Here is a 22,370-nt window from a genome sequence, read left to right as displayed (position 1 = left end):
GGTGCGAGCCCCATCCGGTGTGGCACATTCTCCATGCTGTGAAATGATGCCGGTTTATCCCTGTTCCCCAAACCCCTCCCCAAGTCCCCCCAGTTTATTTATTGCTTTACTCAAACTCTGGTGTTGCACAATGTCAGGATCTTCGGCTAAAGCAGCCACTTTACACCTTTGATAATAAGTTGTTGACTCTATTGTGCACTTTGTTTTGTATGTTCAACAAAAATAAAGATTATATAAAAAGATGCCGCCAGTGTGTCCCATCAGATGCCGCTACTGTGCCCATCGATTGCCGCTACTGTGCCCCATCAGATACTGCCAGTGTGCACTTACCTGTCTCAGAGCGGGTCAGCGGCAGTCTCCTGCATGCTCCTCCATGTCTTCTTTTGTCCTCTCTCAGGCATCCAATCACAGAGCCTGATGTTTCAGCCAATCAGGGGACGGGTAACAGACCCGGCAACCTGATTGGCTGAGAATTCCTTTGCTTTGCTAACACACAGCTGAGTGAACAATGAACGCACAGCATTGTGCCCGCTGTTCACCTTTTTGGGAGCCTATTAGAGCCTATGTCTCTAATCAGGTGCTTCCAAAAACACCCCCGCCGCTGTAATTCAGATGCCTGGCGCCTGAAAATGGGCCATGCACCTGAATAGGGGGTGACAGCGGCGGCCGTGGATAGATTCATGCATTGCATTAATCTATCTATCTATGGTGATTAGAGCAGTGCAGAAGAGAGGGGGCGGATGCACCACCACTGGACATGGCTACCTTGTAAGTACATGGGGGTAACGGTCTCCCCAATCTCTTTTCTTAAAATAACAGAAAAATAGAAATAAATTATAATCAAAGAATAGTGCGGAATAAACAGTAGAGGGGGAGAAGGGAGGAGAGGGAAGGGAAGCAAGTAAGGGGACAACTATGGCTCAGGAACGTATCAGTAGCTCATGAGTGAGTTATGGTCCAAGGAGGGTTTTTTCCCTCATCAGAGAGAACAAAAACGTTACCAGGTCTTTGTGTATTTCTCAGGGTTATGTGGCGCAGTCAGGACCAAATCCTCCACCTTCTGCAGCTAGCCCGCGGTTGTCGGGCATTGCTTTTTCTAGGAAAGAGGTATACAAGACTTAGCTGCATTTAACAGGTGCCGTACAATTGATTTTTTGTAGGTTTTAGCAGGGATTTTTGAAAGGTGTAAAAGGAAAAATGCTGCATCGTCTGGTATCTTGTACTTGAATTTCTGCATAATGTGACGGACATCGCTCCAGAAATTCTCCAATCTGGGGCAAGTCCAGAAGATGTGCAGTAGTGTCCCCACGTCACCCCCCCCCAACACTGCCAACAAGATCCAAAGTGGCAGGGTAACACCTGTGTAATCTGGAGGGTGTGAGGTACCATCTGGTCAATATTTTGAAATGCGTTTCCTGTATTTTTGGTGCACAGGGAAGATTTGTGGGCAAATCTGATGATGCACTGCTTTTGTGTCACAGAGAACTTGCAGTTAAGATCCATCTCCCATCTCTCCAGACAGGGTAGACGTGGTTATTCCAAGGGTGTGTTCAAAAAGGAATACATTTTTGAGAGCACTTGGGGTAAAGGCTCAGTCCCAGAACAATATTCTTCAAAGGTCGTCAGTTGACGAGAGAAATTCTCAGGGTTAGGAAGAGAGTGTAGGAAATAGTGCAATTGCACTGCTTTCCAAAAGAGTTGACTAACTCCCAGGTGGAGGACCAGCACCCCACAGTAACAAACTTAGAGGCATGGTCAAATCCTGAGTTACGCAAGGACACAAAATCTGCAGGATAAAGGCTTGGTGGGAATTCTGGGTGTCCGAGAATCAGAGATAGTGGTGATTATTTTGTCATGAGAGAAGCTTGAAGGGTGACTTGGGAGCTTTGTCTTAATGTGGTCTCTATCAGTGGGTGAGATTTCATCTCTTGGAGGTAGAGAGTCAACACCATAGAGCACTCTTTAAGGGTATTTTGGATTGAGTTTGTTCTATATGTACCCAGGGTTTGGATACCGCATGGCGTCAGCAATCAAGTACTCTGCCCAGGTGGATAGCCTGGTAATATTTCTGAATATCTGGTAGTGCCAGCCCCCCATTTTTGTTTTGGTAGGGACAATTGGGTCCAAAGAAGGTGGGGTTCTTTGTGCACCCACACAAAGTGGGTGAAAATGGTTTGTACGCTCTTAGGAAAAGAGAGTGGTATCTGTATGGGCAGAGCCTAGAACAAATAGAGGTATTTTGGTAGGATGGACATTTTTATCAGGTTGCATCTGCCAAACCAGGAGTGTATGCTTTTATGCCAGTTCTCTAGGAGAATATGGGTTTTAGCTAATAGAGGTGGGAAGTTGAGATCATACGAACGTGAAAGGTCGGACAGGATGTATGCACCCAAATACTTCAAGGCAGAATCTGTCCATTTGAAATGAAAGTTGTATCGCATGGTTGAAAGGGTGTGGGGAGGCATTGCGACTCCCATGGCCTCAGATTTAGAAAAATAGATTTTCAAGTTTGAAAGATTACTGTATAAATTGAATTCCCGAAGGAGGTTTGGTAGCGATATGGTAGGGTTTGTCAGAGAAAATAGTAGGTCGTCTGTGTAGGCTGATATTTTACATTGAGTGTCACCCACCAGTAGTCCCTATATGTCTGGAGTAAGTCAAATTTTACAGAGAAATGGCTCTAGAGATAGCGTAAATAGAAGGGGTGAAAGAGGACACCCTTGCCTCGTCCCATTACCAATAGAAGGGGTCGGAGAGCAGGCCATTTGCTTTCACCTGAGCTGTCGGGTTAGAGTAGATCTTGCCTATCCAGCCGAGCATCCTCTCCTCAAGACAAATGTGGCGGAGCACAGAGAACAAAAATTTCCAATTCACTCGGTCAAACGCCTTTTTGGCATCGGTGCTTAAGAAAACACATGGGGCACCCTTAGATGTTGCTACATGGAGGAGGTTGAGTGCTTTCATGGTGTTATCTCTTGCCTCCCTAGTGGGGATAAAGTCCACCTGGTCAAGATGGACCAATTTCTGGAGATGCTGTGCCAGCCGGGTAGCCAAGATCTTAGAGAACTGTTTAAAGTCAATATTTAAAAGTGAAATGGGCCTATAGCTCCCACAAGAGCTGGGTCCTTACCTTCTTTGTGTATTAGCGAAATATGAGCTCTCAAGGTAGCGGAGGAGGGTTTTATAGTATTGTATAGTGTAGCCATCTGGCCCGGGGCTTTGCCTGGTTTCATAGCTCCAACAGCTAGCTGAAGTTCCTCTAGAGTTATAGGGGAATCTAGTTCATCCTGAACCTCAATGGGAAGTGACGGGAGTAAGGAGGTTGTTATATAGTCTTCAATGTTGGCTTGGAGAGGTGTCCCGTTTGGTAGGTTATAAAGGGTAATAGCCCAAGTTCCATCTCCAATGCATGGGAGGGGGCATGTTTGTGACAAACTTCAGTGGAGGACAGCCTGGAAAGGAGTCGGGCGAGTTGCTTGTTTCGTTCCCTCTTAAAGCACGTGCCATGTTTGATGAGTATCCCTCTGAGAACTGTTTTATGAGCTTCCCAAAGGATGCCTGGGTCACATCGCGGGTAGTCATTCGTTTGGAAGTACAGGGTAAAATCTTTAGGTAGATCTGCTCGCACCTCTGGGACCTGCAGGAGGCTCTCATTTAGATGCCAAAAGCAGTTTCTGGGGGGAAGACGTTCCGAAGAGTGTATAGAGTTTATACACTAGGGAGATAGAAGCATGATCCGAACACATTATGCCGATCGAAGAATTGGATACTGCGTGTAGTTGGTCATGGGGGGATCAAGAAATAATCTATCCTGAAGTAGATCTTTTGTGGGGAGGAGTAGAACATATAATCTCGCTTACCTGAATGCTGAAAGTGCCATACATCAATCAGTTGAGCTGTATGTAGGGAGTTAGCTATTCGTTTGCTGGAAGCTGAGGGGGCAGAGGAAAAACCTGAGGAGGAGTCTACCAAAGGGGATCAGGGGGGCATTAAAGTCTCCACCCAATATCAGCTGGCCCTCCATAAACTCCAGGTATTTTTCCAGGATATGTTGGATAAAGGTATCTTGATGGTCATTGGGGGCATATAGCGTTGCCAGGGTAATTTGCATTTCGCCTATAAGTCCCTTAAGGAATACAAAGCGTCCATTGGGATTTTTAATGACATCTTGGCACTGCCATGGTAGTTCACTGGACAGCAATATAGGAACTCCTTTAGTCTTGGCTGCTGGGTTAGGGGAGTGATATGTCAAGGAGAAGTACTTGTTTTTGAGAATTGTGAGTTTCTCATTTTTAAAGCGAGTCTCCTGGATGAAAGCAACATCAGCGTGAGAGCTCTTTAAGTCATTTAAAAGCATGCGTCTTTTGTCAAGTATATTAAGACCTTTTGCATTTAATGATACCACTTTTATAGATTCCATGGTCACGGTGTAAGGGGGGTAGGGAGGGGGAAGGGGAGAGGTGGGGGAGATAAGTAGAAACTAAAAGTGCAGATAGGTGGAGGAAAAGGAAAGGAGGGCAAGTTAAGGGGATGAAAAAAGAAACAAATGAGTTCAGGGGAAGGACCCTGAAGTAACTAAATTTACAAGTATGAAACTTGTTATATCGTAGCACGACCAGAGGTCCGGAAGTGTACGCTAGCCTACGAAGGGGAGAGGTTAGTCAGCGACTAAGAAGAGAGGACCCTCCCATCCACCCCCGCAGGAACTTCAGTTTGGTAAGAAGCATTAATGGTGGAAAATGAAAACATAAAAAAAACAACATAGTAAAAAACAAAAGAATACGAGAATAAAAATGAAGCATCATAGAGTCAATATTGTGCAGAGGAGGGTCACCCACCTGGCACGTCATGTCTCATGAGGCCTGCGCACCAGCTGCCAGAGTCCACCCCTTCCCCGCTAATGGGTATGAGGTCTCCAGAGGCATGGTTCAACTTTATGTAGCCAATCATGTGGGAGGCTTATCACCCCAACATTCAGTTGGGTCCTCTGACTCTGGATTACCTGTGGCACTTGGGGTGTATAAAGATTCCCAAATGTGGATAGTAATATAACTGTGCAACTCTTAAAAAACAATAAAAAGCAGCTACACCAGAATGTGACAAATATTCAAATAGAGTGATAAGAAAAATGTAGCGCTAAAACAAATAATGCAATAAAATACCTGAAAAGTATTAGTGCATATAATATTAAATACTAAAACATTAGAGTCTAAATAGTGTCTTATAGCCACAATCCTATAGAAAATTCATAATGTGAGTGACAGTCCAACTGTGAAATGGTGATCTCCCGATGGGAAATAAATCCAAAACAGGTGAATCCTTACAGTGAAAAGAGGTTATACACTCTTACCGAAACAGATGGATCCGAATGTCGTACGACACCGAATCAAACAGGCGTGAGTACCCAGATGGATGTTTCTCCCGAATGGGAAAAAAAAAAAAAAGAGGACCAGAAATCGAATGGCATTTATCTCAGCTGGGAAGATCTCCATAATATCCAACGAATGTAAGGAAACTGCTTAACCGATGGTAACACCAACTCTCATCCAGTCATTATGTATGGAAAAAAGAGGGAATGCTCCTTTAACTGTATACAGCAGGTTTCCGTGTCTGTGTCACTGTAAGGGTTCACCTGTTTTGGATTTACTTCCCATCGGGAGATCACCATTTCAGAGTTGGACTGTCACTCACATTATGAATTTTCTATAGGATTGTGTATAAAGATTCCCCCCTAGCTGAACTTAATAACAAGTGAGTGGAGCATAGACTAGCATTTTGATTGAAAATTTAGGCATCAATAGCGGTCGAATAGTTTCCTCACTGTGAAGCTCGCGGCTACACCAGATCTCACCCTTAGCAGTCCCACTATTCCTGTAGAGAGTAGGGGGTCTCATCAACATTGCGAGGGGGGAGAGGCTCTAGCTGAGCGGGCTTCCGGCAGCCTCCAGTGACCCCTCTGGGACAGTGCAGGTGTAAGTTCGCCCCCTAACTCCTTTCCCCAGGGGGAACCCCGGAAGGGGCAGACACACCCCAGATATCAGCTCAACAACATACCCCTCATACTGTATTATAACATTGAATAAGCAACTAAAGATCTGATAATATTTTGCAATATTTGGTAGTCCAAGCCCACCCCGCAGTCTATGGACATATAAGCTAAGACAGGAGATCCTGGGGAATGTCATAAATGCTGTGATGGAACGTAACGGGATAGAAATTGGTGGAGAAGAGAGTAAGAGAGCCAGTTTAATACCTAAATACTCTAAAGCAGAGGCAGCCCAGCGGTATGAGAAAGTGGATTGGAGCTGTGTAACCAGGGAACCTGGAAGGGATATATTCAGCTCAATGGTTTTGTGTGGATTAATCTGGAGCCCTGAGATAGTGGCAAAATGGGTCAAAAGGGAAAGGCCAGAGGTTCAAGGGCAAGGATAAAAAAAACAGGTGACAGGGGACAGCCCTGCCTTGTTCCTCTTAAGATGGGGAATGAGGGTGATACTACAGAAGAAGAGTAGAGCGTGGACAGCCAAGTGAGGACCGAGTCTCCGAAACACCGCCGTTGAACCACATAGCGCAGGTAGTCCCACGAGCGGGAGTCAAAAGCTATATAGCTATATCAAGCGGGGGAGAAAACCTGGGATTTTGCTGTGGTGTAACAGTGAAATCAAATGAACCATCTTCTGAATGTTGTCTCCCGCCTGATGACCGAGCATAAAGCCTACCTGGTCACTGTGGATCTGAGAAAGTAGGTATTTGTTAATGCAAGAGCACATGATTTTGCCCAATAGTTTCATGTCCTAATTTAGAAGAGAGATGGGGAGGAAGGCTTGGGGTTTATTGGCTTCTTCAGAGGTTTTCTAAATGATAGATATGTGAGCTTGCAGGAAGTCAGAAAAAGGCAGTGCTCCCCGTTTAAAGTAGGCTGTCAGGTAGGGGAGTAGTAGGGAGGAATTAAGAGTTTTTTTTCAAGATCTCACAGGGTACTATAAGTGTGGGAGATGTAGGGTGTGTTCTTTCAATGGTTTTAACCATAGAAGGACAACCAAATTCCTTTCTTCCAGTACTTCTACTGAATATAAGATCAGACCATTCATCACTTGCAGCACAGAGGGGGTGGTCTACTTGCTGCAGTGCCCTTGTGGCCTGCAATATGTGGGCAGGACCAAACGGCCCTTCTCAGTGCGTCTTAACTACTTAAGCCCTGGACCATTTTGCTTGCCAATGATCAGACCACTTTTTGCGATTCGGCACTGCGTCGCTTTAACTGACAATTGTGTGGTTGTGCGACGTGGCTCCCAAACAAAATTAATGTCCTTTTTTTTCCTCAAATACAGCTTTCTTTTGGTGGTATTTTATCACCCCTGCAGTTTTTTTCTTTTTTGCGCTATAAACAAAAAAGTGTGTCAATTTTGAAAAAAAGCATTATTTTTTACATTTTGCTATAATAAATATCCCCCAAAAATGTATACAATTTATTTTTTTCCTCAGTTTAGGCCGATACCTATTCTTCTACATATTTTTGGTAAAAAGAAAAAAAAAAATCGCAATAAGCGATAATTGATTGGTTATAGCGTTTACAAAATAGGGGATAGTTTTATGCCATTTTTATTATTATTTTTTTTTACTAGTAATGGTGGCGATCAGCAATTTTTATTGTGACTGCGACATTATGGAGGACACATCAGACATTTTTGACACATTTTTGGGACCATTGTCATTTATACAGCAATCAGTGCTATACAAATGCACTGATTCCTGTGTAAATGACACTGGCAGTGAAGGGGTTAACCACTAGTGTAAGGGGTTAGTGTGTCCTAGGGGCATGGCTGTGTTTTACACATCACTGATCTCTGCTCCAATCACAGGGACCAGAGATCAGTGTCACTGTTGCTAGGCAGAACAGGGGGATGCTTGTTTACTTTAGCATCTCCCCATTCTTCCTCCCCATGAGACGATCGCGGATATCTCCACGGCGATCCAGTCCACGGGACCCGCGATCGGACTTACGGAGGTCCCGACCAGTGCGCACGCAATGGCACGGCTGCAAATTTAAAGGGACAAACCTGTATGCCCATTTGTCTGTCTGTGCCAATCCTCCGACGTACATCAGCGTGCGCCGGAGGGGAAGTGGTTAATGAGCACATCACCAATATTAAAAATGGGTTTCGGAAGCATTCAGTTTCTAAACATTACTCTCTGGTCCATAATAGAAATCCAGCCAAGACCCTCTTCTTGGGCATTGACAAATTTTGCCCTAAGTGGTGAGGTAGCTCATTGGTGCGTGATAGCAACAGGCTTGAAATGGTGTGGATACATAGAATTAAATGTTACACCCCATTTGGGCTTAACGTTGATTTAGACGTCAATGCGTTTATAGACATCTCTTGATGTTTTTTATTTTATTTTGTACTATTCAGCATTTTCTATCCATTTATTGCATGTTTGCTGGATTGTACACTTGATGTAAACCTTGGGTAGTCTATTTTTGCTCTTCTCATGGTTCAAATGGTTAATACATTTTTTGCCAATTATCTCTTTTTATGTGGATGCAACCGGTTATATTATTGATATGGTGTGTCATGTTTTGGCAATCAATAGTTCGGCCCCATATCCATTCACTTTCCAAAGCTTGCCGCCTCAACCTCCGCAACATCTCCAAACTACGTCCCTTTATAACCAAGGAAACCATAAAGCTCCTGATTCACTCCCTGGTTATCTTTCGCCTTGACTACTGCAACTCCCTCCTCATTGGCTTGCCTTTAAATAGACTACCCCCCCTTCAGTCCATCATGATTGCTGCTGCCAGACTCATCTACCTTACAAACCGCTCAGTGTCTGCTACCCCTCTCTGCCAATCCCTCCATTGGCTGCCACTTGCCCAACGGATTAAATTCAAAATACTAACACTAAGTTACAAAGCCATCCACAACTCTGCCCCCAGCTACATCACTAGCCTAGTCTCAAAATACCAACCTAATCATCCCCTTCGTTCCTCCCAAGACCTCCTGCTCTCTAGCTCCCTCATCACCGCCTCCAGGACTTCTTCCGAGCCTCGTCCATCCTCTGGAATTCGCTACCCCAATCTGTCAGACTGTCTCCAAATTTATCCACTTTTAGGCTATCCCTGAAAACTTTCCTCTTCAGAGAAGCCTATCCTGCCTCCATCTAACAACTGCACTATTCTCTCCTTTAGCTCATCCCCCACACCTATTACCCTTTTGTATAACTTGACCCTCCCTCCTAGATTGTAAGCTCTAATGAGCAGGGCCCTCCGATTCCCCCCTGTATTGAATTGTATTGTAATTGTACTGTCTGCTGTAATGTTGAAAAGCGCTGCATAAACTGTCGGCGCTATATAAATCCTGTATAATAATAATATGGCATATTTAATATATACACATATTTGTTAGCTTTCAGCTATCCAATATCTAGCGTTCTAATGCGGTGTCCATAAAGGTTACTAATTTTAATTAATGTGTAGCGGATGATATTTTGGACAAAGTGTCATACGCATGCAAATTTAGATTTTTGCCTCAGAACAGTAGGGGTTCTGAGGGTTAATTACATAGGTTGGCCTTGACATCAGTCTGGCTGGGCTGTGTTGGAAGTTCTGCCTGGTCATGTGAGCAGTGAAGTGCACATGACAGTCCAGAACCAGGCCGGGTTGGACGTTTGGAATATCAACCGTCTCGGAAACCAATCAGTGGAAGTGCCGGGCCCCACTGGGGAGTCTGGGAAGGGGTACTTAAGATGTGTGGGTCACGTGCTTAGGGGAGAGGAGTTTGTGAGGCCCATGTGGTCTGTTCTGGTTCCAGAACCGGGGTAGCCCCGTGAGGGTCCCGATCACGGGGTGTTTGACATCCTGCAACATGTTCCTGTTAGATGCCCCTAATAGACCCCTCTGGTCTGGGGTAGGGATCAGTCTGTTCCAGAGTCTCGGAACCTACTGGTCCGAAGCGCAGTAACTGAGGGAGGAATTTAGGGTGTCCGGGTGTGCTCTCGGCTTGAAGAGGCACCACAGCTCGTGGAAGTGACTGGGGGAGGACTCTTCGGAGGAGGGCCGACAAGTGGTATCCTGAGAAGTGCCTGGTTACTGAGTTGAAAAGGACATTGAAGAATTCACGTTTTCCAGTACCATTGAGGAGACAGAGAACGTTCCAGGTACTGAGGAAAAAGGTTCCCGTTCACCCTTAGTTACAACTTGTACGCATTCATAGGATTGTTTCAAGTTTTGAGTCAACGTGCTGACTGCCATGATCTCTGGCTAGAGATCTGTTCAGCCTTGAAGTACCCAGCTGCGAGTGGCTACTCTCTGGGTGGAACTAGAGACTTTGTTAGATCTGCAGTTCAAGGTGCCTGAGTTCTTCACCCGTGCCCTCTGTTTCCATGAGAAACTGTGTTATTGGATGTTAACACTGCAAAATAAAACCTTTAAAAAAAAAACTTTATTTGTGTCAGCGTTCAAGTTGTTGGGTATCAACCCTGTGAACCCCTAGACGTGGAAGGACAAGCCAAGCAGAGGTAACTGGTAAGCCCAGTAAATTAAGGCCACCCTACAAAGGGTTATGGCCGTTACATATGATTGAACGAATTATACTGCATATTGTTCTCTTGTTTATTAATAAAGTTTTTTTTTTTAATTTCTAGTTGATATTGATTTTAGATTTCCGGGTCTTGCCTCCTAAGGTTCACATTGAGGCTTGGCTGTGGTTTTGACTTCCGTTTCCGATTTCCTTGTACTTCGATCTCATATAGAGGCTTGGTTCCAGTTTGTTGTTATATAGATGAGATGATTCAGTGTGTCGCCTGATCCCCGAGACAACGTCTTTTGATGACAAAACGCACGTAGGGAGGTAGACGCACTGATGTCATCGCGCTTTTCTCAGTGACAGGGGTTCACTTGTTGGCCGGCCGTTTTTTAATATGTCTGTTTTATCCTCACTCATGTAAGTGCATTACTTTGTATACATTAAAATATATTGTGGTTCAGTCTACACTATGGAGATCTTTTTATTTTTCGGGCATCATCCCTCATAATTCCTGGCTGATATTTCATCTTTGAGCCATATTGAAGTGGTGTCCAGGCCCCTCCTTTTACTGGTGGTGTGATCCACCTACGTATTGCAAAATCCTTAGCTGGGTTTTAGTTGCAGGCTTATCTTAGCTTGACTCTGGTAAGAGCAATATATATATATATGTGGTGGTGGTGCACCGTTGACACAAGGTGGTCCTTGTCAGCACTTGTACACATGTTGGTTCAGATTGTGTTTCCATCAATATCACAATTATATTCCACTTCACGTTGGACATTCTATCAATTTGGACTGGATTGTGCTATATCAATATAAATATATTCACTTCACTTTGGACACTTCTATACATTATTCTTTGCATTCCTATTTGCACATTAATTTACATATATTGATTTTAATATTTATTTCTTTGGTAGTGCTGCTGTTTTAGTGTATGGTATTTGATCTATGTGTATTTCATAGTTACAGTAGCAGCTTATTTAATCACGTATGCACTTTTTTCTATTGCTAACACAGTGATTATTGCCAATAATAGCATAAAAAAATCTGACAGGCTGGTTGTGCCCAAGTTGATCGATCAATCAACGTGGGTACAATCAGCTTGCCCATACATGGTTCGATCTGTCTATGGTAAGCTTAACTTCTTTTTATATTTTCAAGGCTGCCATCTATTGTCTTCCGGTCACACCTATAAGTTCTACCAGGTGGATTTCGGCATCATCCAATGCCAGCTTTGGGTGTAAGATACTTCCAGGTAGCACTTTGAGCTGCATGCAGTACCCAGTCTCCTGTTGTTCACACTCTGGCCTGTTAGCAATTGTTTGTTGTGTTTGACTGCTTGTGGATGTATCAAAGGATGTAGACCTCCTGTGTCTCCTAATAGACAAGAAAGTAGAATTTTTGTAATTACCATAAAATCCTTTTCTTGGAGTCCATTGGACATGGCCCCAATCCCTCTGTATTGATGATCATGGTCTAGGTACTAGGCTTTTGCAATTCGTTTCGTAACGAATTGAAATTCAGCCAAATTTTGCATCTTTCGGACATTCGGATGCATCCGAATGTCCGAATAAAAAAAAATAACTAATAACAACGAATACGAAAAATGTAACGAATGAATTCGAATGAATTCAGTAATTCTTTAAAGATCTAATGAAACAAAAGGTCAGCTCAAAGTAAATCTTATAGTCCAATCAGCTAATTAATTTTGTGCTGGAGGATGGATTACTGGCAAAGTGCATTCCTGAGAACTGAGTTAGAAGGGTGTTGTATTGTATTTGAGCCGAGGAGAAGAGACGTCATTGTGTGTGTTAAAAGATTTAATAAACAAACGACTTTCCAAACTACGAATCATTATCACGAATGTCTATACATACATAAATAGCGAATTTCAACGAATACGACTGAATGAATTCGACACTCTACGAATAAAAACGAATTATCCAAAAACGTATTAACGTAAAATAACGAATATAACAGAACGAAATTATGTATTTTGCGAATGACAACGAACCGAAACTAAACAAAATTTTCCGTTGTGCACAAGTCTATTAGGTACTGCTTTTCTACAAAACTAAGGCAAGCTGTTAGGAGGGGTTACCCTGGGATGCGTTCAATCATAGGATGGGTCTGCCTCCACCCAATCCACATGATCATAAAAGGAGAGGATTTTTTTTTAGGAATATATAGATTTTCTTGGTACCATCATAGACATCACATACAAACTTTCTGCTAAAAAAATACAACATTTTATTACAAGAAGTACTCTAAAATAAATCCAATAGTTAGGATGTTACAAATGTGGATGCTCATACAAGAGCATGGCTCCCAGTTGACTGAAACGCAGTTGAAATATTACAGATTTTGAGCTTGAGGCCTTTTTGACCTAATATGCTTGCTGTGTCCGTACACTGCAGGATTAGAACATCTTTGATTAAAGTGATTTCCTGCTTTATGATAAAGTTTTACCCCTCATGCCTTCCAATTCTTTCATTTGTCCCCAGGACGGCATGGCCAGTGATGTGTTTTTGCATGTCCCTGCCTGACACTAAGTGGTAGCCATCCTAATTCACCCTCTCCTAGAGGCAGTCCTATGCTTTGGGTCACCAAATATACCAATAAAGCTAGGAATATGTTCTGTGAATCTGTTGGGGTTTACAATTCCTATGACCTAAATCAGGGGTCAGCGACCAGTAGATTGCGATCTGGGCTTGCTGACTTGCCATCCCAGAGCATCAGACTGCAATGCAAAGAGACTATAATAGGGTCTGTAGTAGGGAGCAAGAGCCGCATAAGCTGATGCCTCTTCTGTAGCGCTGGCTCCTATCCCATGTAGAGTTCTACCAACTGCACTTCACCTATTATCTCGGCTAGCAGAGTGGTGCCAGCAGTAAAGCCCCATAGTTAAGACATGTTATTATCACCTGCATCCCCTTTAGCTGCAGTGGCCAGGGGTGTACACATGTCATAGCCGGAGTTATATGCTCTGTCATGCATGACCCATTCAAGTGAATGAGGCCACTCTGCAAGTGTCCTGCAACCTTATAAGTACAGCAAACAAGGGGTTAAAGCAGGCAATGTTGTGTTGGTTTCTCACCACCTGCTTTAACCCCTTGGATCCTGCACTTGCAAAGTGGCCCCATTTACTTGGGGGCGTTAGCACCCACCAAAAGGACAGGGAATACACATGTATATACAGTAATATACGTGTGTGTATATATTCCCAGATCCACCGAGAGCTCCCCACTTACATCAGGGTCCCCAGGGACCCCCCCCCCCTTATATCAGGGTACCCAGAGAGCCTCCTCCTTAGATCAGAGTCCCCAGAGAGCCCCCCCTTGCATCAGGGTCCCCAGAGAGCCCCTCACTTACATCAGGGTTCCCAGAGAGCCCCCCACTTACATCAGGGTTCCCAGAGAGCCTCCTCAAATTAGGGTCCCTAGAGAGCCTCTCCCTTAAAATCAGAGTCCCCAGAGAGCCTCTCCCTTGCATCAAGGTCCCCAGAGAGCCCCCCCGCTTACATCAAGGTCCCCAGAGAGCCTCCCCTCCCCTTGGGGACCCCTGCAGAGACTCAGGGCTATGGGCCCCAGTTTTGGAGCTATAGCCCCAAAAGCCACCCCCGAGCAACGCCACTGGTGACAACGCTATTATGACATTTTACCTGCTTTACTCCTAAGGATCGGTCAAAACTCTGGAATGTACAAACTGAGCATGAGCAAGGGTGTATCATGAAATCAGTGGGCCCTTGTGCAAGATCAAAAGTGGGCCCTAGGCAACGAGTAAAGAAAAAAATGTGGAGCACACAGTGCCCCGTGATGAAAAGTGGATGTGGTTTAAATTTCACTAGATATTGGCCATGGCTTAAAGGGGGTGTGGTTAGAGTCTGACATAACTTGCATAGTGCAGAATGTGGTAATGAGGTAATGGACAGTGCAGAGTGTATAGCAGTGGGTAGTATGTGCAGGGAGAGGGGTAAGGAGTGCATGGTGGGGGGTGGTATGTACAAAGAGAGGGGTATAGCGTATATGGTGGTGGGTGGTATGTGCAGGGAAAGGGGTACAGAGTGTATGGCAGTGGGTAGTATGTTCAGGAGAGGAGTGAGGAGTGTATGGCGGTGGCCTAATATGTGCAAGAGAGGGGTGCGGAGTATATGGAGGTGGGTAGTATGTGCAGGAGAGGGGTGTGGAGTGTATGGCGGTGGCTAGTATGTGCAAGAGAGGGGTGTGGAGTGTATGGTGGTGGGTAGTATGTGCAGGAGAGGGGTGTGGAGTGTATGGTGGTAGGAACAAGCTCTAAGTCTTTGCTTCAGCACTAGAGAGGCCACTGGGCAGTGGCATGCATGACGCAACTGACACTGGCTAAAAGGCACACAGTAGCAGTACTGGCCTCCTACCCCCCTGCAGACATTGCTCTCATCCCCTCCTTGTCATTTCAATCCCCCTCATTGTAAAGTCTTATGTTTTGTTATGTAAAAAAAAAAAAAAATGTTATACTTACCTGCTCTGTGCAGTGGATTTGCACAGAGCAGCTTGGATCCTCCTCTTCTCAGGTCTGTGCCTGGCCCCTCCCTCTTGTTGAGTGGCCCCCCAGTGGGAGGGTCTTAAGGGATGTGGTTAAACTAAACCCTGGCTTCCTTGTACCTATAAAATATGCTTTAATTGCTTTTTCTGAGCCTACCTTAAAGTGGTTGCATAGCCTTTTTTATAAGTTTTACCTACAGGTAAGCCTATAATAAGGCTTACCTGTAGGTATAAAAAAAATCCTAAACCTGTATGGTTTAGGAGATATTCCCCTCGCAATGCGGCGCTGACTGCAGCGGCGCATGCACACAGGGGATTTTCGGCTGAAAGTCCGGCAGACGCCGGGCCCTGCCGGAAAGAAATCTCTGGTGCACATGCACGGGAGTGACGATATCACGGCTCCAGCCGCTCACAGCACCGGAGCCACGATACCCGAAACACACGCCGAGGGAACATATGAGCTCCCTCGGCGTGGATTGGGCAAGATGTCGGGGCCTCGTTCTAAGGTAAGTATGTAATGCACAGAATGAAGGGAGGGGGTGTAATGCACAGAATGCATGGGATAGGAATATGTAATGCACAGAACGCAGGGGACAGAAGTGTAATGCACAGAATGTAGGCAACAGGGGTATAATGGATAGAATGCGAGGGACGGGAGTAACACATCGATGTAAAAAATATGACTATGTATGTTTTTTTATAACTGGAGATGTTGGATTCTGCACTTTGAATGCGTTGATTTCTTTTGCTGACTCATGTAATACCATGTAACATGTTGGTCCGACTGGGCCCTGTTCCTGTTATAAATAATTAAAAAAAAAAGGAAAAATAATGCAGGGGACAGGGGTATGTAATGCGTGGAATGCAGGGGATAAGAGTGTAATGCACAGACTGCATGGGACAGGAGTATGTAATGCACAGAATGCAGGGGACAGGAGTATGTAATGCACAGAATGAAGGGGGTGAGAGTGTAATGCACAGAACTCATATGAGTATGCAATGAACAGAATGCAGGGGACGGGAATGTAATGCACAGAATGCAGGGGACGGGAGTATGTAATGCACAGAATGCAGGGGGGAGGGGTGCAATGCACAGAATGAAGGGAGTGGAGGAGTGCAATGCACAGAATGCAGGGGACAGGAGTGCAATGCACAGAATGCAGGGGACGAGAGTGCAATGCACAAAATGCAGGGGATGGGAGTATAATGCACATTATAAATCCTCCTCCACCCATCAAAGCCTCTGTCCCAGCACAACTCCCCATTCTAGTATAAATCCTCTCCCACCCAATTCCCCCTTTCCAAATCCCCCCAGCGCAAAAACTTGTTAACTTAACACCCCAAAGGGGTCGCAAACTCAGTGCGTTTGTCTGCATTGGATGGTACAGTAATACCATGTGATCCAGTTGGTATTTATTTTTTAAAGTAGTCCATGCACTACTTTTGGTGCAGTCTGACGCAATCTGAGCTATTTTCAAATGAATGGGCTGAAATGTAATTGCACCTGTACCGCATGTGAAACACAAGACCACACAGGGGGTTATTTACTAAGATGAATGCGCTGCGCCGGTTCATACCTTAATTGGTGCGCCAGATAAATTATTAATTGAGATTGTGAACCAGCACACACATAAGTGCAGCAGATGATACGATATGCCGGCGCACGTGATAATATGCCATTGATAATAGCGCACGCCGTATCATTAACAGTCCATTCACACAGGGGCAACACGACTTCCAGCACGACTTTGGTAGGCAACTTGGACATGACTTGAGTATGAATCACAGCACGACTTGGGACTTCAACATGACTTGGGGCGACTTACAAAGGCCAGGCGACTTTCATTTTAAATAAAAAACCGGCATGGGTTCCCCTCCAAGAGCACACCAGGCCCTGAGGGTATGGATATTAAGTGGAACCCCGTGCCCAAAAAAACAAAAAATGGCATGGTGGTCCCCCTCAAAATCTATACCAGGCTATTTAGGTCTGGTATGGATTTTAAGGGGAACCCAACGCCAAGGGCCCTCCGAGGATGCCCACACTGGACCACCAGGGACGCCACCAGACCACCAAGGATGCCCAGCACCAGGTATGCCACCCTAAGCCACCAGGGATGCCAGTCAGTGCCCACGATGGATGCCAATCAGTGCCCACAATGGGCATCACTGATTAGCATGCATTATTGTTTGGCACTGATTGGCATCCATCAGTACAATATAATACAATGCCGCCTATCAGTGCCCATCCGTGCCACCTATCAGTGCCCACCTATGCCACCTATCAGTGCCCATCCATGTCACCCATCAGTGCCACCTATCAGTGCCCATCAATGCCACTTCATTGGTGCCCATCAGTGCCGCCTTATCAGTGAAGGAGAAAACGTTCTCATTTACAAAGTTTTGAAACTGAAACAAAAAAAAAAATTTTTTTTCAAAATTTTCTGTCTTTTTTTATTTGTTTAGCAAAAAATAAAAACCGTAGAGGTGATCAAATACCACCAAAAGAAAGCTCTATTTGTGGGAAAAAAATTATAAAAATGTCATTTGGATACAGTGTAGCATGACCGCGCAATTGTCATTCAAAGTGCAACAGCAATGAAAGCTAAAAATTGGTCTGGGCAGGAAGGTGTTTAAGTGCCTGGTATTGAAGTGGTTAAAGAACCCACCAATCAGGTAAGAAAGTGTGTCCATATAGTGACAGGTTATAATGCTTTACTGCAAGGCAAGTCACCTAAGGAGAATCCATCATGCCATAAGCACTACCACTCCTCCATATCCCAGGCAAGATCTCATTGTTCTGAAACAAAATGTCACACAACTGCCCCAATCAATTTACTAGTTTCTCTGATGGCTCCACGGCAGCACAGCTGGGTATAGGCTCCGTGCCCCCAATGCTGCCAGGACCTAACTTTGAGCCCATCTACAGCAGTGGTCATCAACCCTGTCCTCAGGACACACTAACAGGCCAGGTTTTATGTATTACCTTGGGGAGATGCAGACTAGAATACTGCAATCACTGAGCAGCAAATGATATCACCTGTGATATATTTCAGTTATCTTACAAACCTGGCCTGTTAGTGGGCAATGAGGACAGGGTTGATGACCTACAGCCTCAGCAGTCTTTTTTTTCCCCCCCTCCTATGTGCCTCTACCTGGCTGGCCATCCGTCCATGCATGTGGATTATGCTGACACAGTCCCTAGTGTCTTGGTTAAATGACTCATAATCCAGAGAGCCCTGCTGCTGGTCCTCCAAGCATTTTTTTTATTTTATTTTTAATGACCAACAGCCTTGTCTGGGGTACGCTGGGTCCATGTGAAGTGGGCAGCAGAGTCTCCCTTAGGCACGCGCACCCGTGCTGTGCCGGTGTTTATAGATGTTTGGCAGAGGTTGGTTAAACAAAATGTAAAAATGCTATGTATTCAAAGGAATGCTGCATTGCTGGGTATTGTGGTGCCTTGCTCCCTGCAGCCACTGTGCATATTTATTCTGAGCTCCTCCACAGGGAGTCCTCTGCATAACAGGTGCACAAAGTAATACTTTGGTTATTTACGAATGGAAAATCCACTTTGCACTACAAGTGCACTTGGAAGTTCTGTCACTGTAGATCTGAGGGGGACATGTATGGAAAATAAAAAACAGCATTTTAGCTTGCACATGATTAAATAATAAAATCAGCAGAGCTTCCCCTCATTTTAGATCTACCCCTCAGATTTACAGAGACTTGACTTCCAAGTGCAAAGTGTATTTGCCTTTCATAAATAACCCCCTTTGTTCACAACCATGGCATTACCCGTTGGCAGCTTTACTATTGTGCCAACCCCCTGAAAACACCAGCATTCCCAGAGAAGGTAGAGGAGTTGCCTAGCCAGCTATTGCTTGGTGAAATATAGGACATCCTTTTATAAATATATATTTTTTGTGCTCTCCAGTTTTTCACCCCAAGAAAAGGGGGAGAAGCGTGCTTTTAAGATGTCTACAACTCCATTGTGTGGTTTGTGTACATTACGGAATATTATTGTAATTCTGTTGCAAATTCCTACCTTTTGTTGCTGTTCTGAAGGAAACCCTTTGGTTATGTCCTGATTCCTGGCAGGGCTAGGGTTGGTTCATTAACCACCTGTTGCATCATGTCTGTAGATGGATGCTTCAGCCTCCCTCTAGCAGTGGTTAACCCTTTAGGGTTTGTTACTAAGCAAACTATTTTACTGCATTTAATTATTGTTGTGGGCTGCTTTGTTAAGACCTCTTTCACACTGAGGCAGTTTTTAGATGTTTTAGCGCTAGAAATAACGCCTGAAAACTGCCTACCATTCATTGCAATGGGTGCTTTCACACTGGGGCAATGCTCTTGCGGGCCGCTAGAAAAAAGCCTGCAAGCAGCATCTTTGAGGCGGTTTGGGAGTGATGTATACATCACTCCCAAAACGCCCCTGCCCATTGCAATTAATAGGCAGCGCTTACGGAGCGCCGCAACACGGGAGTTATTAACCCCTTCTTTGGGGTTAAAAGCTCCCCGCTAGTGGCCAAAAAACAGCACCAAAACAGCAATAAAAGTGCCGCTAAAACGTTTTACCGCTAACAGTGCCACGCAAAATCCTGTGAAAATGTTATCTATATTGGTAATGAGTCTCAGAGCTTTCCTAAGCAAAACAATCCTCTTCAGGTTCTTCAAAAAAGAAAATGCAGATGAACATGACTGTATGAATCATGCTTTTACCACTTCACACAAAATCACGTACCTGTACGTCATTTTGTTGAAGTGACTGTAACGGGGTGAAGCCCAGTACCGGTATTCAGAGCGGGCAGTTGGTTATCTGTTGATAACAACCAATGTGGCTCAGCAGCCATTTGGCTGTTATCACAAGCCGCAGGAGAGAATGCGCCTCCCGCTGCCTTCTGCTGATTTGCCTGGGTCTCCCGTCCCACCGCACGTCCGCTGGCAGGAGCCCCAAGCTAAGCTGGAATCTGGTCTCTGATCTAAAAACCCGTAAGCAACGTCACTTCAGTTTTACTAAGCTCACAATGGCGCTAATTTTTTTAATAATGTCAGTATTCCAAAACGCAGATTTTTGGTGTTTTGAATATTTTTTGGGGTCTTTTAGACCGCCGGTCCCTCCATAAAGATTATTTGTCACTGCCTATTACTTTCAGGGGATATTTACATTCCTTGTGACAGCAATAAAAGTGATCAAATTTTTTTTTTAAAGGGGCCATGTTAAATCAAAAAAATAAAATAAATAAATAAATACATTTTTTAAAGCGCCCGGTCCCAGTGTGCTTGCACACCAAAGAAAACGCATACGCAAGTGGCATCGGCAAATGTAAACGGTGTTCAAATCCTACATGTAAGGTATCAACGCGATCATTAGAGTGAGAGCAATAATTCTAGCAAAAGACCTTCTCTGTAACTCTAAACTGGTAACCGTTAAAATATTTTAAATGTTGCATATGAAAAATTTTAAGTACCGTCGTCTGTTGCCATTCCACGAGTGCGTGCAATTTTAAAGCGTAACATGTTAGGTATCTATTTACTCGGCGCAACATCATCTTTCACAATATGCAAACAAATTGGGCTAACTTTAGTGTTTTCTTATTTTTTTTATTCAAAAAAGTGTCATTTTTTTCCACAAAAAAAAGCTTTTGAAAGGCCACTGCACAAATACCGTGTAACATAAAATTTTGCAATGACCTTCATGTTATTCTCTAGGGTCTTTGCTAAAAAAAAATTATATATAATGTTTGGGGGTTCTAAGTAATTTTCTACCAAAAAATACTGATTTCAACTTGTAAACAACAAGTGTCAGAAATAGGCTTGGTCTTGAAGTGATTAAAGCAGAGTTTTTTCGAAAAAATACTGCCGTACAAATACTGTAGCTGCTGACTTTTCATATTAGGGCACTTGCCCGAAGCCGATCTGTCCCTCGGCTTCCGGGTGTAGGCGCCGAGATCTTTAGTAAGGGAATCAGAAAGTGAAGGCTTTGCGGCTTCACAGCCTTGTTCCCTACTGCGCATGTGCAAGTCACGCTGTGGTCCCTCACTGGTCCCTGCTGTCTTCTGGGACCTGTGTGTCTCCCAGAAGACAGCGGGGGGGGGGGGGGTCAGACATGGTGTAGTTTGCAAAGGAATCTGTGGCGATCTATGGCTGAAAGTGGAGCAAATACCTGTATTATACAGGTATCTGCTCCCCCCCTGAAAGGTGCTAAAATGTGACAACAGGCGTGGGGGGGGGGGGGGATGATGATACGGAACAAGTTGTCACATTCATTAACCACTTTCTTACTGGTCACTTCTGCCCAGACCAATTTTCAGCTTTCAGCGATGTTACACCATACCCAAAATACATTTTTAGGATTTATTTCCCACAAATAAAGCTTTCTTTTGGTGGTATTTGATCACCTTTGGGTTTTTTTCTTTTTTGCAAATAGGTAATTTTTCTCCTTCGTTGATGTACGCTGATGAGGCTGCCCTGATGGGCACTGGTGAGGTATCATTGATGGGCACTGGTGAGGTGGCACTGGTGGGTGGCAATGAAGGGCATTGATAGGTGGCACTGATGGGTGGCAGTAATGGGCACTGCTAGGTGGCACTGATGAGGCATTGATTGGCACCACTGGTGGGCATTGATAAGTGGCACTCCTGGGCATTGATAGTTGCTACTGATTGTTGGCACTGATATACACTGGTGGGCACTGGCAGGCAGTACTGGTTGGCACAGATAAGGCGGTTGTGCCTCTTCCTCTTTGGGACCAATGTCCCTTACACAGAAGTCATTGATCTCTTTACATCACGTGATCAGCTGTCATTGACTGACAGCTGATCATGTGGTAAGGGGCCGGGATATATTTGACTCGGTGATCACAGCACGTGCGGGGAGCATGCAAAGGGGAAGACGTCTATTAAAGGCCTTCCGGCAATGTAGATCTGTGCTGCAGCTGTCATTTGGCTATAACGCGGATGGGAACAGGTTAAACAAGTGACCAATACACTCAAAAGGAGTGTTTCCACTCACTCTGTGAAGGGGCTGTATGGCCATGACCAGTCTCCTAGCCTTCCCAGGCAAAACAGCCACTTTGGACTTTCCAAAGGGGAAGATGTGGAAGAACACTGTATGAATCTTGCTTTGTTTAACCACTTTAGCACCAGCGTATAGTCATATGACATCCTCTCATTCCTGGCCGTCTAGGGGGGCGCGCGCACCCGCGGCAACGCTCGTGACCCGTAGAGCGTGCCCGGCGGCCGCAATGTCTGCCGGGCACCTGCGATTGCCCGAGAACACAGCAGGACCGTGGATCTGTGTATGTAAACACACAGATCCACGT

At 44.7% G+C, this 22,370-nt stretch overlaps 1 long non-coding RNA gene across 1 annotated transcript in view; it reads right to left on the bottom strand.

Moving 5' to 3' along the window:
- The window catches only part of LOC143988469 (uncharacterized), a 31,525-nt gene extending 12,383 nt beyond the window's left edge, over nucleotides 1-19,142 (bottom strand). Inside the window, exon 1 of the long non-coding RNA XR_013276863.1 lies at nucleotides 19,092-19,142. This is a non-coding gene — a long non-coding RNA (uncharacterized LOC143988469). The remainder of the gene's footprint in view (nucleotides 1-19,091) is intronic.
- Nucleotides 19,143-22,370: the final 3,228 nt, after the last annotated feature.

The sequence above is a fragment of the Lithobates pipiens genome, unplaced genomic scaffold (genome assembly GCF_037356315.1).
Source record: "Lithobates pipiens isolate NorthernLeopardFrog02 unplaced genomic scaffold, aLitPip1_a1.2 Scaffold_1, whole genome shotgun sequence".
NCBI lineage: Eukaryota > Metazoa > Chordata > Amphibia > Anura > Ranidae > Lithobates > Lithobates pipiens.
Note: the sequence above shows the minus strand (reverse complement) of the source record. Positions and strands in the feature narration are given on the sequence as shown.